Source organism: Pinus tabuliformis, chromosome Q, assembly GCF_031772625.1.
Source record: "Pinus tabuliformis cultivar Carrire ecotype Pingquan chromosome Q, CPIR1, whole genome shotgun sequence".
Taxonomy (NCBI): Eukaryota; Viridiplantae; Streptophyta; class Pinopsida; order Pinales; family Pinaceae; genus Pinus; species Pinus tabuliformis.
In genome coordinates, this window is record NC_142296.1 from 505,068,188 (window position 1) to 505,092,214 (window position 24,027).

Here is a 24,027-nt window from a genome sequence, read left to right on the forward strand (position 1 = left end):
ACATTATCATCAGAAATGATAGCAATCATATCCTGAAAAAACAGAGCAGCCAGTGGAAAAAGTAAAACTAGAGATCATCAGGGGCATTGACCCCCTTGTCTTCCTCTACTAGCAGAGAGCCAATGGAACCAGCAACAGCCTGTTTAGAGAGAGTCTGCTTCAGCATTGACCTCCTAATGTGGTTGCCTCTAAGAATTAACGTGTAGTGAGGACAGTCCGTTCAAGCAAAGGCCTCAGTGATGAGTTCTGCAACCTGTAATTCCCTTTCAACCATGCAACAAGTTTAAAGTCCTCAAATACTTGGAGTCTGCCTATGCCGTTTACTGAAGCCCGCTTCAGAAGATTGAGAATAACTTGTAGTTCTGCAAAGATGTTTGTTCCTCTACCCATTCTGATTTCGAGAGTAAGAAAGATCATCAGAAATGAAAAGAACTCCACCAGCCCCACATGGCACAAGGTTTCCCTGGCTGGCTCCATCAAACAAACCGAAGCAAAGGATTTGTCAATTACAGGTGGTTCCATTGAAGTTGCAGGTTTCAAGTTTGGGTTTTGCTTGAAATCTTCATAAATGAAGTTTGCGTTTTGCTTGAAATCTTCATTAATGAATTTTATGCTACGATAGACTACGCTTTTCACTTCTTTCCATGGGGGTAGTCTACCCAGGCACACTAGTTACGCAGATGAGAATACATTTGACAGAAAGGAGATTCAAGCATAGAGCAAGAACATAGATTCTTTCACCATGGGTCTACTTTAATGTAGTCAACCTCAATCGCGGCTTCACTTTCCCTGTATTTGAGCCCAGATTTTGCAATTTCTTTGGTCGCCACACCACTGCTCGACCAGGTAAGTATCATTTGCTTCCACTACCAAAAACAACTAGACTACCATATCATAGAGAATTGGGTTCGATGAATGAACCTGCCTGTTTGTCGCCTGGGTGGTGAGCTGCAGAGTCCGGGAGTGCCGGGTCGAATTGGCCAGGGAGCAGCCCGCGGTTATTTCCGAATTCGAATTGGGAAGGTGCATTAACTCGATGGACTCCGCAATTCCGGTCAGACGTTGATTTTAATGCGGAGGGTGGCGGAGCTGGGCGGAGCTCGTGGAAGATGGCGGAGGAATTGCCAGCGGCCAGAGCCGGAGGTTTTTCTGAACTACAATGAAAACCAGCCAATTCCTCCGCCTAGGTAAACTACTCCTTTTGTCAAACATTCTGAGCACATCCTTCAAACTGCAAATAAACACTCACGAGCTTGGTACCGACAAAGATGTCTGATTCCAGTCCAATTATGAAAAGGCATGGAGTTGGCTGAATAAATTGATGTTTGTGCAAGCCTACAAGAGAAAAGCATGTGGAAACCAAAATAGGTAAACCAGCTTCAAATGGAGGACTTACCGTCTTGATAAAAATACTCATTGAGTATAAAGGTGAGGAGGAAATAGGGAGAGCACATAGGTTAAGGGGAAGTCCTTCCTCACCATTTCTCTCCTCTCTAATTCTATTTTTTTCATTTAGTTCTTTTTTTCCCACATTTGTTTCATTCAATCTTTACATTTGTCTATGTTTTACCTGGTTTCATAAATTGGCAAATTACCATTGCATGTACTAAACATTACACCTATTTATCCATTCATATCTATTTTCAATCAATTAATGAGAATATGGATTTAAGTAATGAAGAATCATACAAATTATATAAATTAAAAATTATGCTTTATTCTCTAATAAAAATAGATAAACCAATACAAATATAAAACCAATACAAATATAATCAACATCTTTCTCAATCTCTATCCGCAGTTATACTCACTTTACAACAATAATTCACAACAATAATCATCAAGACATTAAACCTCAGCCCACAGTTATACTCACAACAATAATCATCAAGGCATTAAACCTCAGTGCATAGTTATACTCAATACAACAATAATAGTCCACCGTTATACTCACTTTACAACAATAATAATCAAAATATCAAAGCTCAACATGCCAGTAGCAAAAATGTAGTTATACTCACTTTACGACAATAATCATCAAGACATAAACCTCAGTCCACAGTTATACTCACAACAATAATTTACAACAATAATCATCAAGACATTAAACCTCAGTGCAGTTATACTCAATACAACAATAATAGTCCACGGCTATACTCACTTTACAACAATAATAATCAAAATATCAAAGCTCAACATATGACTAGCAAAAATTCAATTATACTCACTTTACAACAATAATTCACAACAATAATCATCAAGACATTAAACCTCAGTCCACAGTTATACTCACAACAATAATTTACAACAATAATCATCAAGACATTAAACCTCAGTCCATAGTTATACTCAATATAACAATAATAATCCACAATTATACTCACTTTACAACAATAATAATCAAAATATCAAAGCTCAACATGTCACTAGCAAAAATTTGAACTTGGATGGAGAGGGAGAATGATAATAGTTCTTCACCACCACTAGAGATAATCCCAATTGACTTCTTTTCAAGGAATATACTTTAACATATTGAAATTTTGCTTATCTCTCTCCAAGTAGTCCCTTGTAATCAAATTTTCAATACTTTTTTAAATACTATTGCATTTATCTCGAACATCCCTCCATGTTGCTCGTTGCATTCGTTCATTAGTTGTTCATAATGCAAAGACTTTTTGCTCTTCATGATGCGGACTATTAAGGCACAAATTTCGTGATATCTGTTCATATCAACATTCTCAATGACCTTTTTCTTCTCTTTTTTATCTTCGGTCGGGAGTAGGATCTTAATCTTCTCTTTTCTATTTGTAAAACTGTAATTGATTGCAAAAGTATCGCTGCGAGATATTTCTTTTGTATCAGGCTCCTTGAGCAAAATTTTATACTTGGCAAATACAATAGAATGTAGCAGCCTCACAAGATCCTCATCTCTCAAATTCAGTCCAGCTTTGATGTCTAAATAACTCAACTTTTGCGAGCTGTTAAACAATAACAATAAAATTGCATAGTAAGGTGTTACTACCATTTCTATTTGGTCAGCTTGAAACTTGCCAATGACATTACAGGTCCCTGTGGAATATAGCCATGTAAGCTGTCGATGTTGAGTGTATGTAGAATAAAACTCTTTGAATGTGTTCACACATTTAATCATCTCCAAGGGCAAACTAGGTTTAGAAGATTTGAAAGGGGGCCAAAATGTGAAATTCAATACTCTGACATCCAAGTTTATTCCAGGATGGATATTTGGATTATTAGTCAGGTATGCCTTAAACCTAGCTTGGTTCACCTTTGCTTGTGACATATCTTTAACCATACTCTCCATCTTTGATGTCAATTGATTACCAATTTGCTGCTTTAGTTTTAACAACATGCTCAGCTCATGAGCATTATCTGTACTTTTATCATACAGTAGTCGACCAGCTAACTTTGTTCTATAAAATTCCCCAAAGAGATCTTTATCATTCACATATTTCAGAAATTTAGTGACATTCTCTAGAATACCCTCAATCTCATCGGATCTTAATCTTTTACTACTGCCACCCTTTCTAAGTACCATGTCACAGAGCATGGCCAGGAATTCTTCACTGGTGTTTCCTGCCACTCTTTTATTACAGATTTCTACAAATGTTTCATTTAAAGCTCTATGCAAAAGAGCATTGTGACGAAAGACATGGATAATGTCCTCCACAAACTTGTCACGCAATTCCAAAACTGTATTTACAAATGCAACTTCTTCTTGCATGCCACCTGTATCCCTTCTCCCTGCCTTATCAGTTATAGCATCCAGATCCCTCATAACTAGTGGAGTGCAGTCTCTAATTACATGCTCTTTGAAAGCATTTACCATTGTTTCCAGACCTTCAGGTACTCTACAAAACAGACTATAAAGCTTTGAAAGATCATGTTTGTTGTCACTCCTAAGAAGGGCACAACAACAAGGACCCAGATTTTCAAGAAGTTGGGTCTTGTAACCTGAAAGGAGTTCATTTGGTACCATCTCCAACAACTTCTCCCTACTCCTGTGCAAATAATGGGCAGCTATTTCCTCCTCACGTTGCATACATTCCCCAGCCTTCAACAGATAATCCATACATGAATTCTGCCCTAAACTCCATGAACCAGCTCTCTGAACATAGAAATCTGCAGTATCTTCCAACAAGGGCACTTCAATTTCATTCGCATATACATCCATTCCAATATCTGCAAAAATACCTAAAACTCCTTCCAATAAAGTGTGATCGACCTGCAATCCCCGGCGGTCTTCACGAATCAGAGTAATCACTGCATCCCTTACATGGATGCGCATTTCACAGAACACAAACTTCCGAAAATACTTCTCTGCAACTTCTGAAACTGAACGCTTTATTTCCTCTCTTCTCAAAAGCATCCTTTCCGAAAAACTGAACATGGTTGATAGGATTGGGACCATCTCCTTGTGAATTGTGTGAGAATAATGTAGAAACTGAGTTAGTTATGAACAGTTACACAAGATGCAGTTGTGAGTAGTTAGAGTTGGTTACCAAAATTGGTTGTTAGTTTCCTATATAAGTGAAGATGTAATCAAGCAAATGATGAATAAAGTTTGGTATAGCACAGCCAATTGCCAGAAGCCGACGGCGTTCATTAAAGGTGTTTTGCAAGTTTTGTTTGAAGTTTTTTTTTGGAATAGGCCTCGTGCAAGGTATAGAGACTTTGCCTTAATGTCTAATATAATGAATGTTGAAGAACCAATTGATTATGAGCAGGCTAAACATCATGAACCCTGGATTAATGCTATGAATGATGAGTATGCTTCTATTATGAAAAATCAAACATGGGAATTAGTGGAACTTCCTGAAAATAAAGTTCCAATTGGAAGCAAATGGTTGTATAAAACAAAATTTAAAGCAGATGGTACAATTGATAAATTTAAGGCTAGATTAGTAGCAAAAGGATATGCTCAACAGGAGGGCATTGATTATGAAGACACTTTTGCACCAGTAGCTAAGTTGAATACAATTAGATTACTGATTGCCTTAGCCACCAAACATAACTGGAATATACATCAAATGGATGTCAAATCTGCTTTTCTAAATGGTGATTTACAGGAAGAAGTTTATTTGGTTCAACCTGAAGGGTTTGTCAAACAGGGACAGGAGCATCTGGTTTGCAGGTTAAGAAAGGCATTGTATGGTTTGAAACAGGCACCAAGATCATGGTATGTAAAGATTGATACTTTCTTTCTTCAGAATGGGTTTGTGAAAAGCAAAAATGATCCTAACTTGTATGTAAAGAAAGATGAAAAAGGACATGTTGCTTTAATATCTTTATATGTGGATGATCTCATTATAACAGGCAGTGCTCACAGGTTAATTGAAGAAATTAAAGTTCAGTTGTCACAGGTATTTGGGTGAAATGCATTACTGTTTAGGCATTGAGGTATGGAGAGAAACTGGTAAAACATTGATCACTCAAAGCAAATATACAAAGGAGATTCTTAAAAAGTTCAATATGATAGATTGTAAAGCTATGTCAACTCCATTAGAACAGAATGCAAAGTTGTACAAAGAAGATGGTTCGAAAGAGGCAGATGGAACATTATATCGTCAGTTAGTGGGAAGTTTGAACTATCTCACCACTACCAGGCCAGACATTGCATACTCAGTCAGTATCCTTAGTCAATTCATGGCTAAGCCTTCAGGAAATCACTGGATTGCTGCAAAGAAAGTTCTTCGATACTTAAAGGGAACAGTGAATCTTGGTATTATGTATACTGATGTATCTGATGTTGTACTGACAGGTTTTTCTGATTCAGATTGGGCAGGAAATCCAGATGACAGACGATCTACCTCTGGCTATGCATTCCATATTGGATCAGGGGTCGTATCTTGGAGCAGTAAGAAACAGCCAACTGTTTCTTTATCATCAACAGAATCAGAGTACAAAGCTTTAACCAATGCCACCTGTGAAGCTATTTGGTTGCGGAGAGTTCTTGCTGATCTTGAAGAAGCGCAAAGTGGTGCAACATGTATTAATTGTGATAATCAGAGTGCTATCAAATTAGCACATAATCCAGTTTACCATGCTAGAACAAAACATGTTGAGTTACAGTACCACTTTGTACGTGAAAAAATTGAGTCCAAAGAAATTGGGTTGATATTTTGTAACACCAAGGATAATGTGGCTGATATATTTACTAAGCCCCTTGGTAAAATCAAATTTGAAGTTTTTAGAAATCAGTTAGGTATTGTAGAAAATCCATTTCTCCATTAAGGGAGGATGTGAGAATAATGTAGAAACTGAGTTAGTTATGAACAGTTACACAAGATGCAGTTGTGAGTAGTTAGAGTTGGTTACCAAAATTGGTTGTTAGTTTCCTATATAAATGAAGATGTAATCAAGCAAATGATGAATAAAGTTAGTGAGTTTTATATTTTGAGTAATTGTCCAACGTCTGACAAACTCTCTCATCATGGCCTCGCCTTGCTTTTCCCTTAAAGCTGGCAAAACCCTTGAATTGAAGTAAATTAGAAGTGACTGCTTGTATCTCTTATATATTTGCTTCAAATTGTTGATTCGTTTTGCCCAACCACTACGGCAAGCATGATTATACTGAGTCGTATAAACAAGCATGTAATCGTCTACGGACCAGAATTTTCTCTTTCCCAGACTTCCTTCCTCGAGGGTGCTTATTAACTTCTGCATAATGTTATTTAAAACATCCCACGTTTGTTCGACGCTCCACTTCTTCGAATCCATAGAAAATTTTTCCATATCAGCTCTGGTCCATTTCTTCGACCCCATAGCTCGTAAAACTGCCGTGTTTTCGTTGCCAAAACAAAATAAAATTTCGTATTATTTGTTTACCCAAAATATTCCAACAGATATTGAGATTTCATGTTTCACTCAACAATGGTATTTATAGAGTGGGTAGGGAGACGGGACCGTCTGTTTGGTTGATTGCAATGATCGGTTTGGAATTCTTTGGGTAAATATTTGAATATTAGGTGTGAAATTTATTATTTATCATTTTTATTTTATAAAGAATGGGGTAAATGTTTGAATATTAGGTGTGAAATTTATTATTTATCATTTTATTTTATTTTATAAAGAATGGGGTATGTTTGAATATTGGGTGTGAAATTTATTATTTATCAATTTTATTAAATAAAGAATGGGGTATGTTTGAATATTGGGTGTGAAATTTATTATTTATCAATTTTATTTTATAAAAAATGTGTATATGTATTTTTTAATGTGAAATTTTTTACTTTTAATTTTTAATAATAAATTTAATTCATTATTTTTTAGTTATTTTTAATAACAAATTCAATTAATTATTATTAGTTTTTAGTGTTACTCTATAATCCATAACTTTAGACTTCAGATCTTTATTCTTAAGTTTTTAATTATTACTTTTTAATCTTAAATATTTAGTCATTGAAAATTGTTTTAAAGATTTTTTTTAGGTACTTCTTTGTGTTTATTTTGGGTCTTTACTCATCATTTCTAGCAATCATATGGGGTGGTATTTTGGTAAATTTTATAACAATACTCTTTTGTATTTATCTCTTGGTCTTTACCTACACTCTACACACAGTATGGGAGTAGATCTCACATAAAAATGTAAATGTAAACATGCTTTTAACAATTAACATTTATAATCTAATGCCAACCCTATAATTCTAATTATTATTATGTATAAACATAATATAAATTTAAAATATGATTGAGAGATGGAGAGCGCAGGCGTTTTTTCTCTTGCCCTAGGGTTTCAGTTTCCAAATGTTGCAGGTGCTCGCTGGTTCACGCCATCCTGGAGGTGCGGCCATGGATCTAAACGCAGGGAGGTATATGCGGGGCAAAGAAATGGGTCTCTGCTCTTTTGCAGCCATGAGAAAGATGGGATGGTACCCGCGGCTCAGGACCGACTTCCCGCGGAGGTTATCACTTGGGCCCCCTGTAGACATGCCAGGAGTAAGTACAGTGCGAGACACTGCCCATTAAAATGTGTGCCATGGCAGAAAGGGTGGGCGATGTGGAGAAAAAGGGCTGGGTTCCTCGGCGCATTGGCCCCTCAGCTTGAGATTGTTTTGGCCGCCATTGCTATTTGGCCGTCCAAGTGCGCGATGGCATGATGGATAAATCTCGCCTTTACCACTTTAGGTCGCTGGCTCTTTTTACTCCACGTCTTTGCCTGCAGACTCCTACCCCTGGCAACTACCGCTCTCTTCCACATGCAGCAGCAGTATTGCGAGGATCTGGAGCTGGCTCTTCAGGCCCGCAATCTCAATGTTTGAACCTCGATTTCCTCATTCAGGCAACCCAGATCTTATTCATCTCCAGCAAGCGAGTTTTCATATTCAAATAATTCTTCTGATAAGCAAAACCCTCCTCCTTGGGGTCCAGCCGTCTTTCACAGTGCGCCATCTCTCAAAGATTCTCAAACAGAGGTTGGGGATCCCTTCCTCCGTTCTGCGGCTCCTCTTTGTTGGTAAGCAGCTTGATAACAATCTGCCTCTTTCCTTTTATAATATTGAAGGAAATGCCACAGTGATCCTATCACTTCAACTAAGGGGAGGTGCAGTCGGGCAATCCTCTGCCTCCAAAGGTTTTTCCTACAAAGATGCAGTACATGCACAGCCTGCCATGAAGTCTGCCCAATCTGCCGAGGCTCCCAAACCTTTCTTGGTGGACAAAATGGAGGAAACCCCTGCCATTGAAATCACTCATCCATCTTTGGATGATCAATACCAGACATTTGCAGAAACAACCCTCATTTGCAGATTTAATGGACTATGGCCCCGCACTGCTGATCTATACCAGTGGATCCATTCTAATTGGACCAGAAACTGCAAAGTCTTCTTTTGCTCGAAAGGCTTCTTTATTGTAGCCTTTGCCCTCAACGAATATTACTAGAAAGCCTTAACGGGGGGCCCCTAGTTCTGGGGATCAGCTGGACTTTTCCTCTCCCCCTGGTTCCCAGACTTTGACCCCTCCACTGCGGTCATCTCCAAGCTTCCTATCTGGGTCAAGCTTCCAAATCTCCCTGCGCATCTATGGCATTTGGCTGTCTTTCATGGAATCAAATACACCCTAGGCACTTCCTGGCAACAGATACCTCAAGGGGGGAGAAAGGAATATACACCTATGGCAGAATTTGTGCAGAAATAGACATCAGTAAAGGCCTGCCAGATCAGATCATCCTCAAAATCGGGGACTTCCATTGGATGCAAACTTTGGATTATGAGAATACAGCCTTCAGGTGTCACCATTGCCATCAGACAGGGCATCTCTAGAACACATGTGCAGCGTTCCTCGACAAAAAGAAGAATATCACTCGCAAATCCAAATCCAAGAGTTGGAAACCTTGTGACAGACCCCCTATGGATGACATAGAATCCTCTAGCTATGATGAGGATTGAAGTGGACGAGGAGAATTTGGAGCAACTGAAGGACTCGCCCTCAGCCCGCGCCATGGATCCTTTTGCGCCTCTGTTCTTGCAGAAACATTCTCATGGGTCTTCACCTTCTGATTCAGACAAGGAGTCTCCTCCTTTAGGTCAGATCAGTCTGCAAGTAGTTCCGGTCCAGCCAGATCAAAATGGTTGGGTCAAAGTCAGTAAAAAGAAAGGAAAAAAATGTAGATTGGAAGATTATGCCCATGCTGGGTAGACTCCCTAGACCAGCTCATTCGTTCTGTTCTCTCTGTTATCTTTTGCTTGTGCCGTGGTTGTTTTTGGGACCAAGGTTCATTTCATATCATTTCCGGCTCCCTTGCTCCTTAGCTTCGCTTCTTTGAAAGCTCTGATTGTACCATATGTCTTTTCTTAATAGATTTAGTCTTAATTCAGAAAAAAAAAAAAAAAAAAAAAATATATATATATATATATATATAAATTTAAAATATAAAAAGGTTTAGGAAAAATATAAATAAACGTGAGGTATAGTAAATAAATAAACAAAAAAATACATTTATTTATAGGTATGGTAAATAAATAAAAATAAAAATAAATTAGAAATATGGTAAATGAATAATTTATTTATTTATTTGTTTATTTTATTTATTTTTACCCATAAACCCCTTTATATTTAAGAAAACTAAAAGAAAGAGGTTTTATTTAGGTGAAGCTTATGAGCCAAATACCATGGGACAAATAATTATCAATACCATAGGTCAAATACCATATTTATAAAAAAGTATGGTAAATAAATAAATATAAAAAAGTTATAAATAGGTATGGTAAATAAATAAAATATATCAAATAGGATTAGAAATCAACATCTAATTATATACCAAGCATGGCCAAATACTATGGTAAATAAAAGAAATGATAAATAAATATAAATAAACCAAAAGTATGGTAAATAATAAAACTTCTTTTTATATTTACTCCATAAACATATTTATACTTACTAACACTAAAAAAATATTTAGGTAAAGCCTATGGGCCAAATTATTTTTAATACCATCCAAATTATTAACCCTAGTATTAATATTAAAAGATTATATTTTATTTAAGCAAAGTCTTTGAGTAGAAATCACATAAGTTGGGTCATGTCCTCTCCTCCTAGTTTTTGTAGGTATTGGTGTCCCGTTTATAGTATTTGTTGTTCTTCATTAGAATTTATTTTCTTGATATTTAGTGTTTTCTTAAGTATTTTATCATCCTATTTGTCCCTATACTTTTCTTTACATATATATATTTCTTTTGACTCGTGTATATTTTTGTTTTATTTTATTTATTTTCCATTAATTATTTTTAATTTAGCTTATTTTATTTCTATTGATTATTTGTATTTATTAAATGATCTTGTTTCGATTAGGGTCTTGACTCTTTTTTATAATTTTTGACTTCCCACTTTGTTTGGAATATGATTTTGATTTTTTTGTTCTTGTTAATTTTTAATATTTGATTTTAATAAATTAATTTAAATATTATTTTTCAAAAACTAGCCATTTAATATACTGGTTTCTTATTAATATTTGTTTTAATAAATTAATAAACTAATATCATAATTTAAATGTCATTTTTTAAAAACTACTCGCTTAATATAGTGTTACTTAATAATATTTGTTTTTAACATATTAATATCATAATTTAAATATTATTGTTCAAATATAGTTGTTACTTGAAATTTTGGTCTCTACATTGCTCTCTATTTAAGCTTTTGCCTTGGTTTGCTTCTTCATCTGATGTTGGTCTTGATGATGAACCACACTTGTTGGTTCGAAACGTGTCATCCAAAAATTTCTCTTATGTGATTTGTGCTGAAAAACTTTGCTTAATTCATTATGGATCACAAGCCTCAATACATAAATATTCTTCTTATTATTAAGTTTAATATTCATATGAATATATTATAATATTAATATTATTAAATTTAATAACTACGGATTAATACAATATTAAAATTGTTATATTATAATATATCATGTTATATATTAACTCTAGTTATATATGCGAGGGAAGAACAAAGACATAGAGTGACACAGGAAAGATGGAGATAAACTAAAGGAGAGGGGAGAGGAGGAATAAAGATAGAGAGGGAGAGGAATGAGAGAGGTAGAGAAGGGTAAGAGAGGGAAAGGGAGACACAAAGATGGAGGGAGGAGAGAAAGAAGGAGATAGGGAGGGAGATAGTGAGAGGATTGGAGCGCGTAGAGAGAGAGAGAGAGAGATGGGAGAAGAGAGAGGGAGGTAGGAGAGAAAGGGAGAGAGAGGAAGGACCAAATTACTCAATACTTAATGAAGACTGGAAGAAGTAAAGAAATAACAAATTTAACCCAGATCAAAGAAAAGCAAGCCTTCTAGGAAATACTTGATGGTATTCCTCAACGGATTCACCAATTCTAATGATGAGAAAAGTTCCCTACATCATGGGTTGAAAGCCTCAATGAACCAAGATAAAACAATCAACAAAAAACACTCAATCAAGCATGTCAAACATTCGAATTATCAAAGTTGGACTTAGAGACATACCCGAGGGTCCTACGTTTGAAGATGTTCCCATAGGGTCCAAACCCTCTGCTTCCTCCAAGATATCCAAACCTGAAAAATCAATCATAAGTTATAATTCAACGTGCATGCATAAGAATATGTTATATCATCATATATAACAATTCAAACTATCATTCATAAGATGACAAGATATATTGGGAACAAGACATGAGCTTCTTTATTGATAAAAAACAGTAAGTACATGATAGATACAACCTGATCCATGCCAAAGGCACTGACGAAGCCTTCCTTTGGATCCGTCCAGACTGATCCACGAAGAAAACCTCTCTAATAGGTGCAAGAAGATGCTAGATAAGGAGACTTAGCATCTTTACAAAGGAAACCAAGGTTTCCTAGAGACTGGGAGTGTAGGAGGCACGATAAAAGCATACTTGATTTGGGGGAAATTGAGTATAATGTCGATATCTCTTTTTTCTTATCCATTAGGCCTACCCAAGGGGTGTATATATACCACCTCAAATTGGTTATTTCAGTTAGGCCACAGGCTCCTATAGGTGGGCTTTGGGTAAAACTCATAAACCTGGCCCAAAAAATAACATTTTATTTTATTTTATTTTTTCATTTCTAAAAATGTATACGCAGGCATAATGTTCTGGGACCTACGTATGTAAGCGTTTTTGTGTGGGAAGAGTCGTGTATGGAATTTGAAATATTGTTTTTTAGTATAAAGTTAACTTTGCATGGGTAAAGGGACTTCCCAGGGCCATAAAGAGCATCAAGTCTACAAGAGTGTTGAATGATCTTATAACACCCTTGCTTGGGACAAGGAATTCTAGGCATAGCTACATCGATGGTTGTTATCTACCCTCTGTTATAAGTTTGGGTGACTCCTTAAGAGCCTACAATACTAACACTACATGCCACAATGCTTTTCGACACGTATTACAACCACTCAGAGACCACGTGCACACATATATGTATGCAAACATTCTTCTGCACAACAAGCAAAAAGCGTAGCGACAAGTATGGCTCCTAACACTATGAGGTTCATATCAAAGATGCATAGAAAAGATGAAATCTTGTATGAAGTGTGGGGTATAAATTCAATTCATCCAGACTTCAAGAGGTTGTGTTTTACATAACACATTATACATACCTATTAGTCTGGGTCTGAGTAAAATGGAAGTACATACCCCATTATTTGGTGGAGGAAATCCTCAACATTATCTCATTACAACATGAACCTTGTCAATGCAAGTTTTCATCAATGTAATTCATCATACTATAACAAGAAGAAGTTATCATGCTAAATATTGTTGAAATTAAACCAAGATTCATATAGATTATTCCAATTCCTTTAAACATCACATAATATGTTAATCAATTGTGTATTAAAAATAACACAATCATGTATTTTGTACAACAACACAATTTCAAACTAGAAATGTATCACACATTTATTATGAGAGAATATACATAAGAAACACTTATCTTGTAAATATTTGGGCAACTAAGTCTGGGACTAGGAATCTTCACCCAACCGTAGATAGTTGCAACTATTTCTCTCTTACAGTTATCACCCCTGAGCTAGATTCCAAAGACTGAGGGGTCTTTTGCTCAAGGGATGAACCAAAACCTTTAGTTACTCGAGGGACTCTAGAGATCTATCCACCTCCACGCTTCAACTGAGTTGCAAGTAACATGCATACAAGGAATTGAGATACTTGTTGTCTCCACCCTCCAACTGAATTGCAATCAATTATTACGCAGGGAATCCAGAGGCTCACCATATCCACCCTTCAAACTCAACATCATGGTTCCACCTAGCTTCGGGGATTCTAAAACCACAACCAATCAAATACACAACAAAGAAGTCATCCAAGATACCTCTAGGAATTTCCCTAGGAATAATTCCTCCATCCCAACTGTTCAAGATTTATTGAGAATCACCATATCCACCCTCTAGTTACTGGGGACTTGAGAGAAAATTACTTCCCCACCTGGGATGATCTCCTTCCTAACTTTTTTCCAACCGAAAATTATCTCCCTACTCTTTTGTGTTATTTTTCCTTCCGATCTCCTTCAAGAAGATGCTTGAGCTTTCCTTTTGTTTCTCTTCTGAGTTCAATGTTGCTCTCCTCGACTGTGTTCGTTCTCCTCCTCTCTTCTATTTTTCCCCTTTCCCTATTGTTGCAATTATGTTCCCCCTCTCATCCACCATGGTTCTTCCCATGTTGTCTGATAGTCTCTACAAGACCTTCCTAGCCTGTGGGGTTGTGCCACGTATCCCCACTCCCTTTTCTATTGACTGCGGTCCAACATACCTCTTGGCTTGCATGCTCTGGGCATCCTCTCCTCAATGACGTTGCCATCTCATTTTTTTTGTCCTCCTTTGAGTGCATTTTCCTTCAAGGAATCATGGCCCATGTCCTCTTGTCCAACCTCCTCTTTAATGGTATGCTCCAATTTAATTAGAATGCATGAATACCATCCTCTTTAGTTGTCATAACAATTAAAACCCCAAGCAATTACTCTCCTCAGTCTCTGGAATCTGTGTCCCATAGCTCAACTCATATTTATTTCATAAAAGTATTTATATTGCATACATAGGTGCAAGCAATTGATGTTGTCACAATAATTATAATAAAATGAGACCATGAAAGGTTCGAGCTTACATAACAATATGACAATAGAAATGTAACCACTCGATATCTAGGGCTTAATAAGAGGTTTTAGGTTTAACATGGGGCTTATATAGGGGTTAACATGCCTCTCCCTTTCAAACAAGTGTTTTCCTCAACACTTGACCATTTGTGGTGTTCTGCATGAAAAAATTATCTCCCCACGTCGCCTCTACCGCTTGTAGGTTCTTCTGTTTGATAAGGTACTCAATAATTGCTCGATTTTCCAATTTCTTAATCCATGTTTTTAGGATTTTTTTTGGTTCTAGTATGATTTTTCCTTCTTCATTATTGTCTTGTAAATTTTTTTGGGATTGAGATATTTTTACCAATAACCTTCTTCAAGAAAGAAACATGGAAGATTAGACGCACATGTGAAGATGGAGGCAATTCTAATATGCAAGCCATAATTGCAATCATTTGCAAAACCTTATAGGGGCCATAATACCTCGATGCCAATTTATTGTTAATTTTTTGTTGGTTGAGGGACATATTTATATGGTTGTAGTCTCAAAATTCTCAATCCTCAACTTCATATTCTCTTTCACTACAACACTACTTTGCTTGTTGTTTCATCCTATTTTGTGTTATAACTAAGTTGTCCTTCAATGGTTTGAGGACCTCTAGTTGTTATCGTATGTGGTTCTCTATTGCTTGAGCCTTTAGAGTCCTATTGATGTGATAGATGGAGGATGCTATTTATAAATTGCCATAAATGGTGACATTTTTCATTAAGTATCAAAGGATGTGTTGTATGACCATTCTGCTTAGGGAAACCATTTAACCCATTATGTCCATTTATTAGATGCAAAACAAAGTAGATATCCTTCTAAACATTTATACACAATCTCAATTTTTCCATTAGATTTTGGATGGTGAGATAAGTTGTGAGCCAATTGAGCACCGAAATAAGAAAATAAACTAGGTCAAAAGTTTCTCGTAAAAAATGGATCTCTATCACTTATAGTAATCTTTGATACTCCATGTAGCTTTTGGACTATTTCCATTATACTTGCTTTAAAAGGATGAGGAAGAGAGAAAAATGGGGCATACATTGTCTTTAGATCTACCACTACCATAATGCTACTCCTTCATTTTGATTTAGATAAACCTATAATAAAGTCCATTGATACTTCTTCCCAACAATAGCTTGTACGGCTAATGGTTGCATGAACCCTAGGGTCTCAACTATCTCTTCCTTATTTTGTTGGCATACTACACATTCAACCACAAAGTTTTTCACATCTTCTTTAAAATCTTCCCAAATAATATTTTTCTTGATCCTATAGTATATCTTCAAGAACCTTGAATGTCCTCCTACAAGAGAAGTGTATAATTCCAAAAGAAACTTCTATTTGAGTTGATAAATTTTACATAAATAAAAGTAAGCTTGACACCACAATAAATCATTATTCCACATAAAATATTAAAAGAAAAATAATCATATAAATTATTATTTTATAATAAGAAAAATTGATTTATATATTTATATAAAATTTAACAAATAATTTAACAAATCATATGTGTATATAAATAATGGATCTAGTTATTAAAAATATATCTTCCTTTTTCTTTCAATTCATTCACATTATTTCTCTTTACATAAACTTTATTAATTAATTATGTATAATCAAATTATCAATTCTATAGAATTATTTCTTTTCGAGAAAAAAATTTAACATGTTAAAATTTTGCTCATCCCTTTCCATGTAGCCCCTTCTAAATATTTTAACATATTGGTTGTTCATCGTGCATGTGTGTGTGTGTGTGTGTGTGTGTATATATATATATATATATATATATATATATATATATATAATTTAAGAAAAAAAATTGCCTGAGTTGATAATTCTTACATAAGTAAAAGTGAGCTCAATACCACAACAAATCATTTTTCAACATAATTTTTACGTAATTTTTTTCTTTTCGAATAAAGCCTAAAATGATTATAACTTCAATTTTGTTTCACTAGATACTCAGAGGGAAATTCACAAGCTTGAAACCCAAGTGAGGGCCTAAATAGAATATATCTAATATTTTGAGCTCATGGAGGATGTGTCAGCTTGGGTTTCTAACCTTGGGCATATCAGGGGTAGGAAGAAACAATACTTAAACTTTGTGACTCTTCATTGGCAAATGAAGACCCTATTGGGTCTAGTCTTAAAGGAGAAGCAAGTGGGGAAGTATACTCTTTTTGGGAGGGTATAGGGATTATTTTCGTAGTCGTAAGTTGTAGCGTGTTGAGGAGAGGCTATATCCTCTTCTCCTTGGGTACATGAATATATACAGGACAACCAACGATCCTCGAATGCCCCACTTATGGTTTCTCACCTGTGAAAACTTCATCAGGAATCTTGAATTTCAAAATTTGGTGAGGACATCTATTCAAAACATAAATTGTTGTCTTAAATGCCTCTCCCCATAAGAACAGGGGTAAATCCTAATCATGAATCATTGCCTTAGAAGCTTCCACAATGGACATATTCTTCCTTTAGACAACCCCATTATGTGGAGGGTTGTAAGGGACTATCAACTCCCACTTAATACCAACTTCTTTGAAAAAGGCAATGAGTTCCTTGGAAGTATATTCTTCTCCATTATCTGACCTTCAAACCTTGATCTTCTTCCCTGCCAAGTTCTATACCTGAGACTTGAGTTCTTGAAACTTGTTAAATACCTCACCTTTTGTCCTTATGAAGTACACCCATGTTTTCCAAGAGAAATCATTAATAAATATCACTTCGTACAAGAAACGACCCAAAGAAGATGTTGTCATTGGTCTGCATACCTCTGGTTGAATTAGATCTAAGATTCCCTTGGAGCTATTTCCACTACTCATAAAATATCCCTTGACATTATTTCCAAGTGCACAACCTTTGCAAACTTCTTCATGTTCTTCCTGGAGCTTTGGAAGACCTGTAACTTTTGATGAATGTAACTAGTGTCGGTCTTCATAATTATAGTTAAGTAGTGATGCATTGTATTTGTCAAAATAAAATTTTATTGTTAAATAAATTGACTTATTAAAGCACGGGTTTCCCGCTTGGGCTTATAATCAATAGTTCAAAGCACCCATTGAGTTCTCTAGGATTTTGTTGAGTCAAATTCAAAATTAATTATGTAAAACCTTCTTGGGATCAGTCTTAAAGAAAGAATTTCTTTTGAGTCGTGCTAACTCCTCCACTATCAAGTTGGCCTCTTCAACAATCTACTAGTCGGCCTCCAACAAATTGACAAGTCAGTTACTCCTATTATTCATGTCGGCTCTATTACAGGAAGAAACAACCATATATACCTAGGTGAACTTGACCTGAAGCAAAGAATATTTTAGTGGTATGGACTACAGAAAAATAAGTGAATTACAGACAGAAAGGGCCGAAGTTCTCTACAATTATAGGGTCCACAACTTTTCTACCATTGCAGGACCGAAGTTTGTTTTTATAGCTGCAAGAGCTGTTTTTTTTATGGTTGAAGAAGGGATGAAAATCTCATTATTAAAGACTAGTTTTGGAAGAATACTACTTCACTGATGATTTGAAGGATGGAGAGAGGTTTAGGTCAAGATTCTTGGTTGTCTCACTGTGATTTGAATCTACTGAAGGAAGAGTTCTTGACTAGGTTTTCCCCTACCTAGGGGTTTTTTCCTAGCTGTGTGCCTACATATTGTGTCCCCCTTTTTTTATTGATTAGCATTAGTCTTGATGATAAGAACAAGATAAATTGGAAGAACTAATAATTAAATATCACAAGATAATTTCATAATAAGAGAAATAAATTAAAGTACAATACTAAGTTACTGCCCTGATGGATTTCTCAACATGGTATCAGAGCTTGGTTTGTTGGCGTAAGGGAAATTATAAGGTCTCAACAAAGAATAAACTCCTAGAAAGAAAGTTTGAGCAAATAAATTGACATTCTGGGCATATCTACAAATATTTTACCCTTGTGATTAGGCTGCAAGCTTGAGAAAGACACTGAAGTAGTTTGAAAAATATAGAAACATTGTTCCTAAAGAACGAAAGGCTAGATTAATAGCCCATTCAAGGTTAAATCCTTTGGTAGAAGGAGAAAAGTATTGAGTATAGATATAAAGGTCAGAATTCATATCTCTAATCTGAAATTTGTGTCACCTCAGGAATCCAAAAGTCCTTAGAAGTCTATGTATTTTTTATCAAGGAATAGAGATACATTTGAGAGCTGAACAACTGGTAAGTAAAAGGAACTAGTGTTGAGTTGATTGGAGGCACTGTAAAGGGCCAACTCGAATAAGGTAACCCTACAAGGTTCGTAATAGGAACAACTCCACGTATGTTTCAGTCCATCAGATTTATGACTAATCCTTTCCATTACAAGGAACATTCATTTTGAAAACTGCTTTATTAACTTTCTTGGGCTTAGGATTTTGAATCACAAAGATTCTTGTTAGGGTGATTAATCATTAGATTGAATCTACCCTCATTATATTATCATTTGTTCATTTTTTTGAAACCCTAATCTTTAGGGTTCATTGTAAAATCCTAACCGCTTAATGATATGGGTATGTCAATGAAACTCTAATCTACTTAGGAGTTGTTAATGAAGTCTAGAAATCCTATTATTTTGAATATTAGGGTTTTGATATTTTCATGGAAGAAACCCTAGTCTTCTAGGTTTTACTATTATTATCTAAATCATGAACGAAAACCATAGATATTTAGGATTTGGTGAATTAGGGTTTATGAGTGAAACCAGTGTAATATCTATAGAAATTTCCTAGGAATGAAACCCTAGGTATATATTTGTCTGATCAAGACCCTAGCATGGAGAAAATTGTTGTATCTAAATTTGATGTATTAATGTTTGTGTCTTGGGTTTACCTAGTAAATATTGATGTGAAATGCATCCTAGATATGTATATGCGAGTATGCTAACCTAATTGTTGATACTCATGTTTTGGTTTGTAAAAGATAGGGTCTATAAAACCTTAGTAGAGATTTATATTCTAGGATATGATGATATTGTTTTCCGATATGATTTAGTTTTGATAAAATCTAGCTTTTTCTATAAACCCTAGTAGAAGTTTGTCATGTAAAAGCATATTGTTGAAACATTAGATGCATAGTACTATGATTAGATTGTTATTGATTATTGATATCTAAGCCTTTGTGTCTCGAAGATGGAATCTAGGATTTTCATTAAATCAGGGTTGAGTTTGTCTTATAAAATTAATATTGAGGCCCTAAATATAATGAGACTGATATCTTGATTGAGTTTCTCTAAGGTCTAGGGTTTATAACAAAACTCTGGCTAGGGGTTGATGTCTAGCATGTAAAAAGTTGTGTATCTTGAACCTAACTAGGTTTAGGTATTTGATGTCTAACAACATGAATGAGTTGGTTGTATTAACATATTTAACTTCACGATTTTTGTATATTTGTTTTTGGTTATACTTGTTATTAAAGTTTTACATGTACATAATCTTCAATATGTTGAAGATGTTTGTAAAATATGACTTGATAATACTGGTAAGCATGATGAATGATGATGATGATCAAGCTGATCTTGATACCATAAAGAAAGAAATAAAGCCTTGAAATAATGAAGTTTCTTTGATATTATGAAGCTGTTGATTTCCCCTAATTGAGAAGGAACCTGAATAGAAGAATGGGTATATCTCCCTAATTGAGAGGGAGGACATACTATGACAGTGAATACTTTGAACTAAGCAAAAGTACTACAGATAAATGTTTCATGAAGTTAGAAGATATGAGTATGGTGTTTCTGAAGAAATGAAAGAAGAAGAAAGCTTCTGACAAATTGTATATGGATAACTTGATGATGAAAGTAGCATCAGAATGATTGAGGACCCCGAAGGTTTGTGTTTACTTGTATATATTTTCTAAATTTTATTACTAATTGGGGTTGTGTTTGTACAGATAAATCTCTCCACAAGAAGGTTGAACACTTTGGAAGCATGCTTGGACAAATGGATATATCTGGTATAGTTTATAAGGAGAGGTGAAGCATCTAATTGAAATATGCTCGGGAGGACATCTAACTGGCCTATGCGTTGATGTATAGATCTCAAAGAGGGAGGGTGGTGGTGTTCATGGAGCTCCAACCTTGGATGTGCGCCAAGATCCTTAGGTTGATCGTAGAGGTTAAAATCCTGATGGTACCTAGAGTTTGCTAAAGCTTGAGTCCCCTTTGTAGTATACTTGGGGGGTTAATATGGGGTACAAAGGGAGGTACCCAAGGGAATAATGTAATAATGGGATGGGCCATAGTAATAAACAAGGTGGTTAACCCGTATCATGTAAGGGACCACAAGTAGTTAGCAATAATGTAATTAGATAGATGGTATTGAGGGAACCATGGTAATGATCCATGGTATTGTACGTATGAGGCCTATATAGAGGCTAGAGACTCCCCCCATTGAGATATGTCAAGGAATATTGTATGAACAGACATATGGCTTGTGGATTGTTCTCCTTCCTTAAGGAGTGAATGTATGGTGTTGCCCTACCTTAAGGGTTTGATCAATTAATAAGCATTTCTATATTCAGATCTTGTTATATTCTTGGATTTATTTCTATTATCTTATATTTCTGGATCAAATCTATAACAAGTGGTATCAGAGCTATAAAAAGTGGTATTGGAGCACTTTCTTGGGCAAAGTGGAGAATGTTTTTTTATTTTTGCAGGAATATTTTGGGGTGGCGAGTTTGCATATTAGATCTATACATTTTGGTGCAAAATTAGCAAAATCTAATTGCATATATAGATTGTTTGTGAAAAAATACCTAAGTTCAAAAACAAATCGGTCGAATCAAAGTCCGAATGAGGGAGATATTGCTGATTTAAAAACCAGTTGGGTTGCAGACATTTTTCGGGGCGACGAGTTTGCGGAGCAGATCTATATGTTTTGGTCCAAATTCTGCAGAATCTAATTGCACATCTAGACTTTTTTTGAAAAAATACCCAAGTTCAAAAAGAAAATCAGTCGAATCGGAGTCCGAATGAGGGAGATATCGCTGATTTAAAATCACCTATTTTTTCAAAAAAAATTGTAACGACGGGAAAAGGGCAGCGCGAATCGGAAATTCCAGTACCTAGATCAGGATTTCTATCACATGGGCAGATGCAGAATGGTTGTTCCATTTCCAAAAACAGGTCATAATAGGGATTTTGAGTAATATTGACTAAACTGTGACAATTTCAAATTTTCGCCAAGTAAGTAATTTTTTCCCAAACCCTCTTCATGGCGATTCTATATTTTACAGGAAAAAATAATGGTCATACTATTGAAGAATACATAAAAGAAAAAAAATTCAGTATGGGCACAACATTGGAGATTTTTGGTAGTGGTTCCTTTTTCAGATGAGGCGGTCGCATGGTGGGAATTATTGAACAAAAATAAGTTTTACAACCTTTCAGATGAAGAATTTGAAAAATTACTTTTAGACAGATGGTCTCATGCCAGAAAACAGGATAATGAGACACATGTGGGGTTATTTTCTACTGGTATCTCCTTGTTGCAGGTTCATGGATTGCTTTAGAAGGAGAAGATCATTATGTCTATAAATCCTAGTTGTAAATAGAATCTTATAAATGTCAATTTGGCAAAAAAATTGGAAGTCCCAGTGAAACAAATGGAGCACACATAGGTTAATAATGAGGAGGTGAAAGTTTATAAAGATTTGAAGATTTCTATGGACAAGTATGTATTGCATTATAATTTTTATGCTTCAGATAAGGCTAATGTTGATGTTGTTTTGGGATACCCTTGGATAGAAGTGGTGGGTACTATCAATATTAATGTGCAGAAGAAATTCCTGAAGCTTTGGTATAAAAAGAAGAAAAATACATTACAGGATATTTCCATCAATAAACAAGTAGAGTCTAGGGAGGCTGAAACAGAAGATGTTCCAGGGACTGACATATTAGATGATCACTGATGGTCGACAACCAAACACAAACGTCAAACGAGGTACCAGAAAAACAGGTAGAGTCCAAGGAGGCTGAAGCATAAAATGTTACATCAGATGAGGATTCGGTGGTTGAAGTAATATGGGAAGATAAGAAACAACAAAAGGCACCACAACATGTACTAGATACCAATCAGGCTCCATTAGGTGGTAGATTAAAGAAAGATACGCTGTCGGTTAAAGCTTCAGCATATCACCACCCACACCACCCAGCAATAAAATAGCCAATAAGATGGCAACAAATTAGCTACAAGGACAACAACCCCCGCATGGCATATAGAGAGGAATGACGATCCACCTACTATACATCAACACAGAAGAGCTACAAGGATCAACTTCCATATCAAGCGAGCAAGGCACCAGCTAGATCGAGAGTTCACCTTTCTCTTGGATGGCTAGATGCACGTGCATGGTACCAGTGGACTACTCTTTTGAGTAAATCTTATTATTTGTGTTCTTCCCATATTTCGGGGACGAAACATGTTAAGGGGGGTGGAATGTAGTATACCTAGGGGGTTAATATGGAGCACAAAGGGAGATATGCAAGGGAATAATGTAATAATGGGATGGACCATAGTAATAAATAAGGTGGTTAACTTGTATCATGTAAGGGACCACAAGTAGTTAACAATAATGTAATAATCCCATGGTATTAGATAGATGGTATTGAGGGAACCATGGTAATGACCCATGGTATTGTATGTATGAGACCTATATAGAGGCTAGAGACTCCCCATTGAGAGATGTCAAGGATTATTGTATGAATAGGCATATGGTTTGTGGAGTGTTTTCCTTCCTTGAGGAGTGAATGTATGGTGTTGCCCTACATTAAGGGTTTGATCAATAAGAAGCATTTCTATCTATTTCGATCTTGTTATTTATTGGGTTTATTTGTATTCTCATATATTTCTGGGTTTGATCTATAACACCCTGAGTCTGACTCAGATAGAATACCCTATTCAGGTATCTATTCCATAGCACTGAGTGTGCTAGAACTCTCCGTAGTTCATATCATTTTGAGATCTTCCATGTACCTATATATATATAATTATCAATACCTCCCTAGTTAAGAGGGAGTGTTGAAGAATGTAACCAATGTCGCTCTTCATAATTATATTTAAGTCATGATGTATTGTATTTGTCAAAATAAAATTTTATTGTTAAATAAATTGACTTATTAAAGCATGGGTTTCCAGCTTGGGTCAATAGTCAATAGGTAAAAGCACCCATTGAGTTCTCTAGGAATTTATTGAGTAAAAGTCAAAATTAATTATGTAAACCATTCTTGGGATCATTGTATTAAAGAAATAATTTCTTTTGAGTCATGTTAACTCATCCACCATCATGTCAGCCTCTTCAACAATCTATTAGTCGGCCCCCAACAAATTGACATGTCGGCTACTCCTATTATTTATGTCGGCTCCATTATAGGCATAA

The 24,027-nt window shown here is 35.6% G+C and overlaps 2 pseudogenes; both read right to left on the bottom strand.

Moving 5' to 3' along the window:
* Positions 1 to 2,572: 2,572 nt before the first annotated feature.
* On the bottom strand, positions 2,573 to 4,408 carry LOC149220365 (cullin-1 pseudogene; annotated as a pseudogene).
* A 7,502-nt stretch (positions 4,409 to 11,910) lies between these two features.
* Positions 11,911 to 24,027, bottom strand: part of LOC149220366 (cullin-1 pseudogene) — a 31,503-nt pseudogene continuing 19,386 nt past the window's right edge.